This window comes from Schistocerca americana, chromosome 1, assembly GCF_021461395.2.
Source record: "Schistocerca americana isolate TAMUIC-IGC-003095 chromosome 1, iqSchAmer2.1, whole genome shotgun sequence".
Classification (NCBI taxonomy): domain Eukaryota; kingdom Metazoa; phylum Arthropoda; class Insecta; order Orthoptera; family Acrididae; genus Schistocerca; species Schistocerca americana.
Genome location: NC_060119.1, coordinates 998,527,841 through 998,542,020, shown reverse-complemented (window position 1 = coordinate 998,542,020; position 14,180 = coordinate 998,527,841). Strand labels below are relative to the sequence as shown.

Genomic DNA, 14,180 nt, shown 5'->3' with positions numbered 1-14,180 from the left:
GCGGTTTTTTTCCGACAGATTTTTAACAACTCGAACTTAGTATGTTTAGTTAAGATAAACAGAATGTTCACAACACGAATGAGGTTCAATCTCTCTTTGGCCCCGCCCTTCCTACCACAGAGAGGAGAGTCTGATGCGGGTATTGTGTACCAGCATCAACAAATAATATGTTACGAAGTTCAATAGAAAATTTGTACTTTAATCACATCTCAGAGAACAGCTCCTGTATAGTTAGTACCCTGCTGCAACAATCTGCAGCTCGGATGTTAGATCAAAGATGCTTTCGAAGAAAGATCAGATGTAACAACGCTTGTGTTCCAATGATCATGAGCACGAAATACAAGGGCTGTTCAATAAAGATTGATCACAATATACCTTTACTCATCCTCTTTATTTTGATGGTCCTTCTAAAAGTAGTCTCCAATGAATGCATTGCACTTGTCCCAGCGTTTCTGTCAGTCTTAAAATACATGCTGGAAAGGTCCTTCAAATTCGCCTCCGCAGCCTTCACCACTGCTTCTGATGAATGATAATGCCTCCCACGAAGGCGTTTCTTCACGTTAGGGAACAGCAAAAAATCATATGGGGCTAAATCCAGACTATGGGGAAAGTGAGAGATGCACTTCACGTTGATTTTTGCAGGATAATCAGCAACAACACTGGCAATATGCGGCCGCGCATTATCGTGGTGCAGCATCCAGGCTGCTACACGGAAATGTGGTCTTTTGCGCCCGATGTGGACTTGCGATGTTTTCAGGACATCCCTGCAGTATTGTCCAGTTACTGGTGTGTGTGCAGGTACAACATGCTGATAAAGCATTCCATGAATATCAAAGAATGAGATGACCTAACTTTCCCAGCAGAAGCAACCACTTTTGCTTTTTTAGTGGTTGGTGATGGAGATTTCTGCATTGAACCTTGCTGTTTGCTCTCAGGATCAAAACGATGTAGCCAAGTTTCATCAGCAGTGATTACACTTGAAAGATACTCCGGATCTTCCTCTAACATCTACATTAACTGCATGCAGACCTGCACGTGAATGTAATTTTGTTCGGGAAACAAGTCTTGGAACCCATCGCCCACAAACACGTTTCTTGTGTAATTTTTCTTTCAGCAACGTGTGGGTGGCACCCAATGAAATGTTCAGTATTTCAGAAAGAGATCTTAAGGTAATTCGTCGGTCCTCTCTCACAATGACAGCAGCAGTGTTGATGTTTGTTTACGTTGGAGCAGTAACTGGAGCACCGGGTCCACCTCTCTTTGATTGTCTCTCTTCTTTAAACATTTTAAACCACCATCGAGCTGTGCTGTAGGGAAGAATAGACTATCCGTAGGCCTCCTGTAACACTGTGTAGGACTCAGTTGATGATTTGTTGAGACGGACGCAGAATTACAAAGCCGCATATTGTTCCTTGAGTTTTACCTCCATTGCAGCGGTAGGCGATACTGCACATGTCTTACCTTGCCCGTCTCTCACAGGCGGGAACCAGGAGCCCCAACAATGAAACTACTACGGTGTGTTTGCTGCACATTAAACTAACAGAATATCATAAGCGCGAGAAATAATCACCATAAAAAATTATGATCATTCTTTATTGAACAGCCCTCAAAGATATAATATGAAATAAAACTCATAGTGGATCACGGAGAGAGTTTCTCCAAGTAACGTCAGTAATAATTTTTTAGCAGTATACTCCCGTTTCGACAAAGTAGCAGTTCCTTCATACCGCAACATGAGCTGTGCTCAGTACTTCGCAGACGGAAATTGACTCAATATTACTGAAAAAGCAATACAAGCATCAACTGAGTCTGCAGTTTATTCGAACTAAACCAAAGTTGAGCGCAGATGACAGGCTATAGGAACGCCACTCTAAGTTTTGTCTAGTCCCATTATCGAGTCACGACTCGCAACGGGATACTTTCACATCTTAAGTTTTAACAAGCAAAGGCTTTCCTAATGATGGTAACTCAATCTCCGGTTTCCTTTTGTTTCGTAAATAAAGCTTTGAGTCCCACCATCAGGGGGAGAGAGTCGAGAATAATGGCAACAGCAAAAGAAAGGCGCGTGGCGGAGCAGTATTACCGCAGTCGCGTGTTACGCGAGGCCGGAGAATGCTATTGTTATCAGAGGAATACATGATCCTATGCATTCTATACCACTTCATTTCTAAGTGGAAAGTACATTAAAAGTGCAGTTTGAATACCAATAAAAGACCATTTGTCTGCAGTATCAGCAAATACTTAAATTAATGATGGAAATGAAATTTATAGAGAAGTTCGTTTTCATAAAATACATGTGAAAATATTTGTGGGCCATTTCCAGATCTAATATACAAAACGAGCGTTGCATCAAGTCGAGTCGAGAACTTTTTTTTTTTTCATATAATGCCGACTAAAATGTAGAATCACGGTTGTGTATATCACAACCGCAGAAACGAGGTTAATTTCTACATATACAAATGTACTCCGTGAACTACTGTGTGCATCATAGAAACGTGTACTCTGCACCATTATAAGAGAGCTTCCGTCGGTTTCCCAAATGGACGAAGAATGTATTACACTCACTTCTAAAAGCACCCGATGTCCTGCATTTCCAATGATGTCTCCATAAATCATCGGAATAGTCCAGATATAAATGCATATTTATATCTCCAAGTATTGCTACACTAAACTTCTAAGAAGTGCTCAAGATTAATTTGTTTCATTTCGCTCACAGAGGCAAAAATTAATTCATTGCTGCTGTATGCTTACGGTAAGTAGTTAAATCGCCTGTTTCTCACTCGTCTGTGGCAACCGTCATTTTGACAACAATTGTACTGTATTCGAGATTCATATGAAGCAAGTATTTCTCAGCTTCAGATTAGCAGTTGACGTACAGGCTACCCTAATATAAAATGTGACCAAAATAGTCCTCTCTATGTATTTAAATGCGATATATTCTCAGTGGTACTCCTTTAGTGCAACCAAAGCGAAATTTCTGGTCCCAAAAAAATTATTATAAGATTCAATTAATGAAGAACCGTTTCAAATAGAAATGAAGAAAGCGTCGTCAACTACGTTCGACGGCTTCGATCAGCTGGGAGATTCAATGTAACGTTTCCCTAATTTCGCTCTCAACTGAACTGCCGGAGTTAACGTCACGGAAAACGATTACTCGAAATTTAAATAACCGTTGTACAATAGGAAAGCACACAAATTAAATGACTTATATGTCGTTCGACTGTCATTCGCTCAGCCCCACAAGATTATTTTTGTTAACATTCTTTATCCTTGACGGCAACATACAATTACTCCGTCTCAGGATACATGCTTGTAGGAAGATTTGTTCTCACTCAGCAAGTAGGTAAAAGAAGTGATTATATAAATACAGCGACAAGCATGGAAACAGAGTTTATTTCTTTTCCGGACTCGTTATTGAACACACTTCCGTAAACACTCTCGTGTTGCGACAGCGAGTCGCGTGGTGCAACTCCACTGCAGGCAAGCCTTCCCTCAAACAACATAGGTCGTAAGGAGCAGCCTAAAGGCTAGGCGTCGCGATACGGTGAGCAATTCTACAACAGAGATATCCAGTACAACAGGGACTACGTTACACGTAAGGAACCAGTGGAATAAGTAATGCGCTGTTTCATATCACTGCGCAAAACCGGACAGAATCCGTCGTGCACTGTTTAACGAGGAGCTCGATTAGAGATCACCTGCGGAGGAGCACTGACCTGTTCCTCGAAGGAATCGTCCCTCACACTGGCGACAAGTTGGTCGGGAAATCAGACAAGCGACGGTGCAAGACATCGACAGGGAACAGTTTCCATGCCGGGAATAGTCGTATTCATCTATTTGCATGGCTCTAAATTGCCGCTAGTATAGGTTAGGACTCTTTGTACAACGCTCGCGTGGAAGTAGAATGTTTCTGTTACTGAATAATTCAATGTTTTGGGCACAGAAATTTATAGCTGTTTCAGTAGGTGTACCGTGTGCTGGGAATAATTCCACTGTTCGCTCAGACATCTCGGGGTCACTTGATAGTGTTTTGTTAAGCGCACAAGTCATAGTAGTCCATATATATTGGCGACAAAGGGAAGTTAAACAGTTCCTTTTGGGTAGTTCTAGCTCTTGAACCAGTCTTGGTTGCGCCCGAAACTACAATGTTGTGCTTTTTAGTTAGTTAGTTAGCTGGTTGCGTGTTCCATTGATCAGTCGCACGGTACGGTAGCCGTTATGATGTGGAACGTGTGAAGTGTACAAGAAATGCACATATGAAACAAAATTTTTTAATATATATATATTACAATACATAGTTAAAGATTAATATTTCTATTATTTACCACATAACCTTAAATGGCACAAAATGCGTATACTATATTTATAGATTTATTTATTCCTGTTCAAGAATTAATCTATGGTATAGAAGGAGTTGTCAAGGAGATATGATTTCAATTTATTTTTGAAGCTATTACTGCTGTCTGTCAGACACCTTATTTCATCTGATAATTTGTCAAAAATTTTTATAGCAGCATACTTTACCCCTTTCTGTGCCAAAGATAGGTTGAGCAAAGGATAGTGTAAGTCTTTATTTTTTCTGGTATTATAATCATGAATATCGCTGTTGTTTTTAAACTTGTCCATGTTGTTGAGAACAAATTTCATTATCTACTTTTTTTTACATTTATACTCCGCAAGCCACCCAAGGGTGTGTGGCGGAGGGCACTTTAGTGAGTAGATGTATTGTGAGGCTGTTGTAAGAATTCCCAATCCTTCAAGAAGATGCCTACAAGATGTGCGACTATGAACCCCACACATTATTCTAACCACTTTCTTTTGAGCAGTGAATAGTTTTTGTCTAAATGTTGAGTTACCCAAAATATTATTCCGTATGACAGAGAGTGAAAGTATGCAAAGTATGTTAGTTTACTAGTTTCTATATCCTCAAAATTGACAATTATTCTGATCGCAAAAGTTGCTGAACCTAGTCGCTTTAGGAGATCCAAAATATGAATTTTCCAATTAAGATTCTCATCTATATGCACACCCAAAAACTTTGTGTGCTCTACCCTGTCTACCGACTTCTATTGATGTGTTATATTTATTGAAGAAACTGTACTTTCTGCAGCAGAAAATTGGATGTACTGTGTTTTTTCAAGGTTTAGAGCAAGCCCATTTGCAGAAAACCATCTAATGACTTTTCCAAAGGCCTTATTTGTATCATTTTCAATTGGACTTTCTTTTACTGGATTAATAATGATGCTTGTATGATCAGCAAACAGTAGCGTGTTTCATTTTTCCACCGGCGTGCTTGACAACTGTTGTGTGGTCGTTGGTTCCTGTGGAAGTGCTGAAGTACGACTCCCCACCGCATCCCACACGAGATCGATGGGACTTAAATCGGGGGAACGGGCAGGCGAATCCGTTCACCGTACTAACAGAGCCTTTGTCTGCGCACGTCGATGCGATCGCACATTGTCATCCTTAAAAATGAATTATGGGCAAGATGTACCCCTCAAAACACACACATGTTGAAGGAGTACAATGTCACAATAACGTTGACCGTTGAAAATAACATGTTCCACACCATAGCACCCTGACTACCAAAAATATCATGTTCGACAGTGTTCCTGTCTGCATCACGGTGTCCACATCCCTAGCCATGTGTGGGTACGCAATGCACTCTGGAACATTGTCGAACATAATGTTGTATCGGAGACCTGACGTCCAAATGTCGGAACACGTTACACTCACCAGCCAACGTTACTGTGACACCTTACTTCATCCCCACGTCCGTCTCTCTAGAGGCGATATCGGCTCTGATTTCATTTTTTATTGATCATAGTACTTGGCTGCATCGAACTATGGAGCTGGAGGTGGTCATGGAACGCAAGCATATTAGGCGAACTGCTTACAAATGCCTCACATATTCATATGACTGTTTAGAACATGTCCAGCATATGTAAACAGTTGTGGTATTGTGTACCATGTTTGTATGACGCCACAAGCTCTGTGATCAATATGTATATGGATATAGCCTGTTGCACAAAGAGCCTTATTTTTTAAATATTTTAGTGATGACAAACCTTTTATAACGTGCTATTTTTATCCACTTGTCATCTGGTGCCTAAGGTCAGCGTAAAATGAACATGTTTTACAAGAGATTTTAAGACATGAAGATGACAGCATAGTCTGTTGAAACCGGTTGTCTTAAATTAAAGAAAATTATTTGGTAGTGTCTTTTAAATGGTTTTTAACAATTAAGCAAATCGGCCTCAGTTTTCGCAAAATGAGAAAATTCTGTTAACTAGGAGATACTGGAGGAAGAAGAATTAATTATAGAATTCAAGAATATTCGTAGCCACGACAGTCTGTCAACGTAGAGACACTGTAGTGGAAAGTGTCACATTTAAAACGGTGTAATAGGAAGGAGATGGGAAGATTATTAAAAGGGGTAAAAGAAGTTGTTTAAGGCTGCCAGACCATTGCCAGCTGCGCTACTAATGCAGAACTGGATACCCACAGTGAATGAATTCTGGTGTATAAAAAGCCAGAACAAATTCCACAGTATCTACTAACAATGATGGAGGAATTTACAAACCGGCAGGTCCATGATGGGATTATAGTTAGAGTGACAGCCCTGGTTATCGCCAGTAGTAACTGTACGAAGAAAGAGGACAGACATAGGTAAGCCTTACAGATTCCGCTGCAGTTACCGATATTTAAATCAAAAGAAGCGACGGTAGTGGACTCAATGCATAGCATCATCGACTCTCTATATAATCTGTTGCAATTTCGTTATTTTGTAAGCATGGATTCGTGGAGAGGACAATTAAAGGCAGCACCAGAGAATGACCCAAGATGGCGTTTCTGGTCACATCTGGTCATTACCAGTACTACTAAACGCCTTTTACATTAAAGAATGTGGTGGAAACTTCCCAGCACCTATTGAACAGCGTATTAGGTGGTTTGAAAGACTTCTTTAGTCGACTATGAGCAGCATGACTAATAGTAAGTTTGGCAAAGTGCCAGTATGCTCTTATAGGAGTTCGTCATTGGATCCATGTTACTGCCCAGAATAGTGTGTGAATGGACTCCCAGCTTGTTCACGTCTTGCTGAAATTTAGGCCACCTATTATTAAGGAAGAGCTGCAGTCTTGTCTTGAGATACCTGATTATTGCAGGGAATTCGTGCCACAATTTGCAGAAAAACCAAGATCCCTGACACATCTAGTGAAAAAGGAGGCGAAGTTTCGGTGGACTCCAGTAGGTGAATAAGCGTTAGTGCATATAAAGGATTTAATGACTGTTGATCCTTTCTTTACTTTCCTGGATTATAAGAAACATTTTATATTATCATGTGATGTGGGTAATCAAGCTGTGGTGGTTGTGATGAGGCAGGGAATTGTTAGTGTAGATGATCCGCTAGGTTATGCTTTTAAACAGTTAATGCAGAGACAGATTACTCGACTACTGGAAAAGAGATGCTCAATTTGATCTGTAGAACTAGTTTTTCCATTGTTACTCAAATAGTCGATATTTCAAAGTTATAATAGAGCATGCAGTATTGAAATGGTTTCTGGACTTTAAGGATCGATCTACCAGTTTGACTCAGTAGGCTTCACATTTTTGAAGTCATATGTGATCCTGGGAAGACTAATAATAATGCAGATGGGTTGTGTCCTAAGACATGCACTGTTGAATGCATTGCCATACCTGCAGATGAGTGGTGAAAGGCTCAGGCTGTAGACTGAGTCTGTCAGCAATTCACGATGCAAGTGCAGTTCAGTGCTGACAACTGAGTATTATAAAAACAGAGAATGTGGGATCAGCATATACTAATGCTGACAAGTGTTGAGACAAGCCCATGACCTTATCTTGGTTGGGTATGGAAGCTGTTACGATACAGAACATCACACTGCAGAAAATTGTTGGTGGAGAATGTAGAAACAGAAAGTGGTCCAGGATGTCAAAAACTTCATACTATTTGCATAAAGGGTTGAACTGAAGCGTTAGCAGATTCCATTGCAAAGGGTACTTGAGGCCATCAGACCATTCTACATTATTGGTACAGATGCTGTTAGTCCCTTTGCCCAGATATGGACAGTGAATTGGCAAGTGTTGTCTATAAGTGACCATTTTTTTATTTGTATCCATGATTTCTAAGCCAAATCAGCACATGTAAACGGTAGCTCAGAAATGATTAACCACTGGTGATTAAAATTTGGGACATCAGAGACTGTAATAACAGATCAGGATGCCAATTTTATGTCCAGACTGATGAAGAACTTGTGCAGGGTGTTACGAATTAGGACTTGAGGACTAGTGCAGAATAGATGCTAGCCAATGAGAGAACAAAGAGGGTTCACCAAAGCAATTTATGCATGTTACGCTACTATGGAAATGGTTATCATAGTGCCTGGGATGCACTGCTACCACATTTAGTAGCGAATTGTAATTCACAATTTACTAGAGTACAAGATTATCACTACATGTGTCTGTTCACTGGCATGGTTGTATGTTAGGGCAAGTTGGTCCATTTAAAGGCAGCCCTGAAAAATTGCCTTAGCTGTTAGCAGTCCCTTCAAAAGGAGGAGAGAAATGTCAAGGAAGAAAGGTAAGCTCCTACAAGAGGAGCAAGGTACTTCTGTAGTTACTGTGACATATCGATACGCTGTAAGGTCCCTGAGTGGCCTTGTGAAGTAATCATTAATTTCCATTTGCCCTACAGTAAAGTACATATGCTTATTGTATCTGCGTTTTCTTTCTTCTTAGTTGCTGGGTATATGTGTAGTGGAAATATAGCGTAATTCATTTGTTTGGGAAACATCGTTATATGTTCATTATGTTCATTATTTTGAGAAGTATGTGCTTTGTGTAGAAGTAAGTTTATATCCAGTGCACAATTGTAATTGGAAGTTTGTCGTCACTGAGGGCATGTGTGTGTTACTCTTGGGGATTTAGCTTGAAGTTTAAAGAATCTTTTTTGAAGCGTGTTTGTTATTTTAGATATTTCTAGTACAACTAGACAGGTAGTCCTACACACTGCTCTTCACCCTGGAGTTGCTGCAGTGTAGGACAGAGGGAGTTACCATCGCCTCCACAAACTAATATGTACAGTACCAGTATCATGTGCCCTTAACCATTTCACTTCAATAAACCCGCATTTTAGTGTCCTCGAGAGGTAATTGCAGGTGAAAATGAGCTCTTCCAAGAAAGTGGGTTGTATTGAGTCTTTTCAGTATCGGATCTTGTAGCCATCATCTATATCCGCTATGACTAAAGAGGCCTCAGTAGTACACAGCGTTTAAAACTACAGAGGCAGAGGTTGCTCATTAATGGCACCACTTGCGGTATTTCTGGACCCATATTCCGATTATCCACCACCACCTCTCGTACCCCTGTGCAGAACACCACCTACTTGCTGTTGTACTTACCGAACCTTAGCTTCAAAATTTTGCCAAAAGAAACATAACCTATGTGAACGACAATATAGACCAACCCTTCTAGCCTCCCTGGACCAGATACTGGTTAACCAGAATTGGAACATGTATTTGTACATATAAAGTAGTATGTGTCATACCGAACTACTACGTCTAACACATTCGCCAACTTGGCGACAGTAGGCATTTTTAATATCTACCTCAATTGTAGAATCCCCTAGATCGACTCCCTCTTCCTTTGACCTGCAGGTCAATAGTGTAGACACGAGTGAAGGAGTGGCTAAGCCTTGAAAAATTGGAGTGAGACAGAGCAGAGGACAAGAACCAGGAACTCAGTGTTTCAGCCCATGTATATTCAACGGTGTAAATAGTGTAAATACCAACAGGGGAATGAAGGATATAGGCATACAGCAGATAACCTAGGATTTGTTCTAGAATTTCTACTCCAGGTATGGTTTGACTGGGAATCGAAAAGTGTAAACTTCATAGGTAACAGCACGTATGTTTCAGTCAGACATTATCCAGTCAGGAATTTGGTGGGCCGATTTATTCTAAGAGGGGAGGTGATTGGCAGTGAAGGCACAAGCTGGGGCCCAGTGTCGAAACCTACCACTTGTGGACATCAGCTGACTCGAGCATTTACGCTATTCAAGCGGCTCCGCCACAACGAGGCGGGCGCTGTAGCAATAATCAAAGTTTCGTGATGTTGCTACGATACTTGGCACTCCGCGTCAACGTCCTCAGCCATGACAAGACCTGCCTTGCCATATATAAAAGTGGGCAGTCCGAGAAGCCTGGATATGTCGCCAAATACCGACTTCGAATTGGCTTCCGCTATGTGTTGGCTTCTGCTGCGATGCTATCAACGTTCGTCCACCATTTCGACAGGACATACAGCCAAAAGTCCCGCTGTAGCGTGGAAGGGCCGTGGGTCGAGCTAACGTCCTCTCAGATCCGAACCTCCGGGGTCACTAGCAACAGCTGCAGCCCTCCAACCAAAAGTTCTAGACAATGTTCCTGGCAGCTGTTCGACGCTGGGATGAGTACTGACACATACCGGCGGCAGTTAAGAGAGCAGAGGGCCACCTCCCGAGGCAGCACCGGGCCGAACGATGCACAGAGGGCATAGCCACTAGCGAGCCGTATTGGCACAATCGCTGACAATGGCACATCATCGCCAACCCTTCGCGGCCTGTGTTCGTCGACCACCGCCGCCCTACTCTGCGAATGTTCAATATCTACATCTACATAGACATTCCTCAACCAATGGTACGGTGCATACCACTACCACTCATCTCCTTCCCTGTTCCACTCGCCAATAGAGCGAGGGAAAAGCCACTGCTTATATCCTTCCTTATGAGCCCTAGTTTCTCCTAATTTATATTCGTTGTCCTTACGCGCAATGTTTGTTGCGTCAGTAAAATCGTTCGGCAGTCAGTTTCAAATGCCGGTTCTCTGAATCTTCCCAACAGTGTTTCTCGAAAAGATCTTCCCTCTAGGGGTTCCCATTTGAGTTCCCGAAGTATACACCAACATTTTCGTGTTTTTAGAACCTTTTTTATTTTTTTTCGAGTCATCAGTCTTCTGGATGGTTTGAGGCGACCCTGCACAAATTCCTCTCCTGTGCCAACCTCTTCATCTCAGAGAAGCACTTGCAACCTACGTCCTCAAAGCTACCGGTAAAAAATCCAGCACCAGCAGCCCGCTTCTAAATTGCTTCGATGTCTTCCTTCAAACCGACGTGGTACGGTTCCCAAACTCTCCAGCAGACTCAAGAATAGGTTGCACCAGCGACCTGTATGTGGTCCACTTTACAGATGAACCACTGTTTCCTAACATTCTCCCAATAAACCGTGTCGACTATTCGCCTTCCCTACCACAGTTGTCACATGCTCGTCCCATCTCATATCGCTGTGCAACGTTGCGCCCAGATATTTAAACGACTTGCCTGTCTCAAGCAGGACAGTCGTGTTACTGTATCCGAACATTACAGGCTTATTCTTCCTACTCATCCGCATTAACTTACATTTTTCCTCATTTAGGGGTAGCTGTCGTTAATCACACCAAATGGAACTTGTGTCAATCTTGTCTTCTATCTTCCTACAGTCACTCAATTTTGACAGCTTACCATACACCACTACATCATCAAAAAACTGCAGCAGATTTCTGCCCACCCTACCTGCCAGATCAGTTTTAGAAAAGATATGTGAATGGTGCGAAAATTGGCAGTTGACCCTTAATAACGAAAAGTGTGAGGTCATCCACGTGAGTGCTAAAAGGAATTCGTTAAACTTCGGTTACATGATAAATCAGTCAAATCTTAAGGCCGTAAATTCAACTAAATACCTAGGAATTACAATTACGAACAACTTAAATTGGAAGGAACACACAGAAAATGTTGTGGGGAAGGATAGCCAAAGACTGTGTATTATTGGCAGGACACTTAGAAAATATAACAGATCTACTAAGGAGACTGCCTACACTAAGCTTGTCTGTTCTCTTCTAAAATACTGCTGCGCGGTGTGGGGACCTTACCAGATAGGACTGACGGAGTACAACGAAAAAGTTCAAAGCAGGGCTGGACGTTTTGTATCATCGCGAAATATGGGAGAGAATGTCACTTAAATGATACAGGATTTCGGCTGGACCTCATTAAAAGAAAGGCGTTTTTCGTTGCGACAGAATCTTCTCACGAAATTCCAATCATCACCTTTGTCCTCGGAATGCGAAAATATTTTGTTGACACCAACCTACATAGGGATAAAAGATCACCACGATAAAATAAAAGAAATCAGAGCTCGTACTGAAAGATGTAGGTGTTCGTTCTTTCCGCGCGCTGTATGGGACTGGAATAACAAAATGGTTCAAATGGTTCCTAGCACTATAGGACTTAACATCTGACGTTATCAGTCCCCTAGATTTAGAACTACTTAAACCTAATTAACCTAAGGACATCACACACATCCATGCCCGAGGCAGGATCCGAACCTGCGACCGTAGCAGCAGCGCGGTTCCGGACTGAAGCGCCTACAACCATTCGGCCACAGCTGCCGGCGGGATTGGAATAATAGAGATTTGTGAAGATGGTTCCATGAACCCTCTACCAGGCACTTAGATGTGACTTGTAGACTATCCATGTAGATATAGATGTAGGTATATAAAGAACAACAGCGGTCCTATCAAACTTTCCTGGGGCATTCCTGACGATACGTTTGTCTCCGATAAACACTCGCAGTCCAGGACAACATACTGATTCTATTACTTAAGAAGACTCGGAGCCACTCACATATCTGCGTACGTATTCCATATGCTCCTACCCTCGTCAACAGCGTGAAATGGGGCACCGTGTCAAATGTTTTCCGGAAACCTAGAAATACTGAATCCGCCCGTTGCTCGTCATCCATAGTTCTTAGTTGTCACGACTGGCTATCTTCATGTTCTGCAATTTCTCTCCACCTCCACCAGAGAACCACTAGACCCCACTCACACACCGATTGCTAATGGCTTCACAAGTGGCCGTATTATCTTGTACCCCTTTACATACGTTTTGAGGGAGGGTCGTGAGATACGTGTGCATATTTAGCATAATACAGGCGTATATCACTGTCGTCAGCCTGGTGTTAAATTGCGGAACATGTTTTATGGTCACACTTAATATTTTTGGAGAATGAAAACGTCCCGTACAAAAATCTACACGGTTTATATAGACAGGGATCTTTGCGAAACACAGCTCGCTCAGTTCGTGCTTAACGTCCAGAGCGCCATAGTGCAAGGTGCGCAGGATGCTGTGTTCCTCGATTTCCAGAAGGCAACCCATACAAAATTCAAGTTATCAAGTATCATACGAGATTTATGCTTGGATTTAGGACTTCCTTGCAGGTATAGTTCAACACGCCGTTCTCAACGAAACAAAAAGGATTGATATGAAAGGAAAATTCTAATTCTGTTGGGGAATACCGCTTATGTAAATGATCTAGTGGGTAACGCTGGATATCTCGTGACTATTCGCGGGCGATGCTGTTGTCCGTGGGCTGATTTTAAATCTCAAAGTCTGTAGGGAATCACAGAAAGACTTTTAAAGGACCGGCGGCTAAGATCAGGGATTGGCAGTTGACCCTGAATGTACTTAAATCTAATGTGCTTCTCATAAACAGGCGAAGAGATTCACCACTCTTCGAATACGCTGTTGGCAACTGCGGTAAAATTCCTAGGATTGACCACACGCAGTGATCTGTAGTGTAATGAACGGAGGAAAACCAAATGTGGGAAAGGCAGATGAGATAATATTAAGGAAATATAATTCAACAATTAAGAAAATGGCTTACAAAACACTTGTTCTACGAGTTCTTGAGTACTGTTAATCAGTCTGGGACTCTTACCAAGCATGATTAATAGAAGAAATCGGAAAGAGTGGCACGTATCGTCACGTAATCATATAGTAAGTACGAGAGTATTAGGGAGATTCTCAACAACCTCATGTGGCAGACGGTTCAAGAGAGGCGTTGTTCAGCACGTTAATTACTATCGAAATTCCCAGCCAATAATTTCCGGAGAAAGTCGAACAACGTATTACTTCCTTCCATATATACCTCGTGAAACGACCACGACGATGAAAGTCGAGAAATTAGATCTTGTATGGAAAGTGTCTGAAATTCATTCTTCTACACGCCATTCATAAATGGGACATACAAGGTGGAAAGGATTGTAGTACCGCAAGTATCTACCGTCACACACCGTAAGTTGGACTGCTAGGTA

At 41.8% G+C, this 14,180-nt stretch overlaps 1 protein-coding gene across 1 annotated transcript in view; it reads right to left on the bottom strand.

The window, feature by feature from the left end:
- LOC124548682 (neurotrimin) overlaps positions 1-14,180 on the bottom strand; it is a gene marked incomplete at its 3' end in the record, with an annotated part of 1,196,053 nt that overhangs the window by 523,375 nt on the left and 658,498 nt on the right. The gene's annotated exons all lie outside the window — the stretch shown is intronic.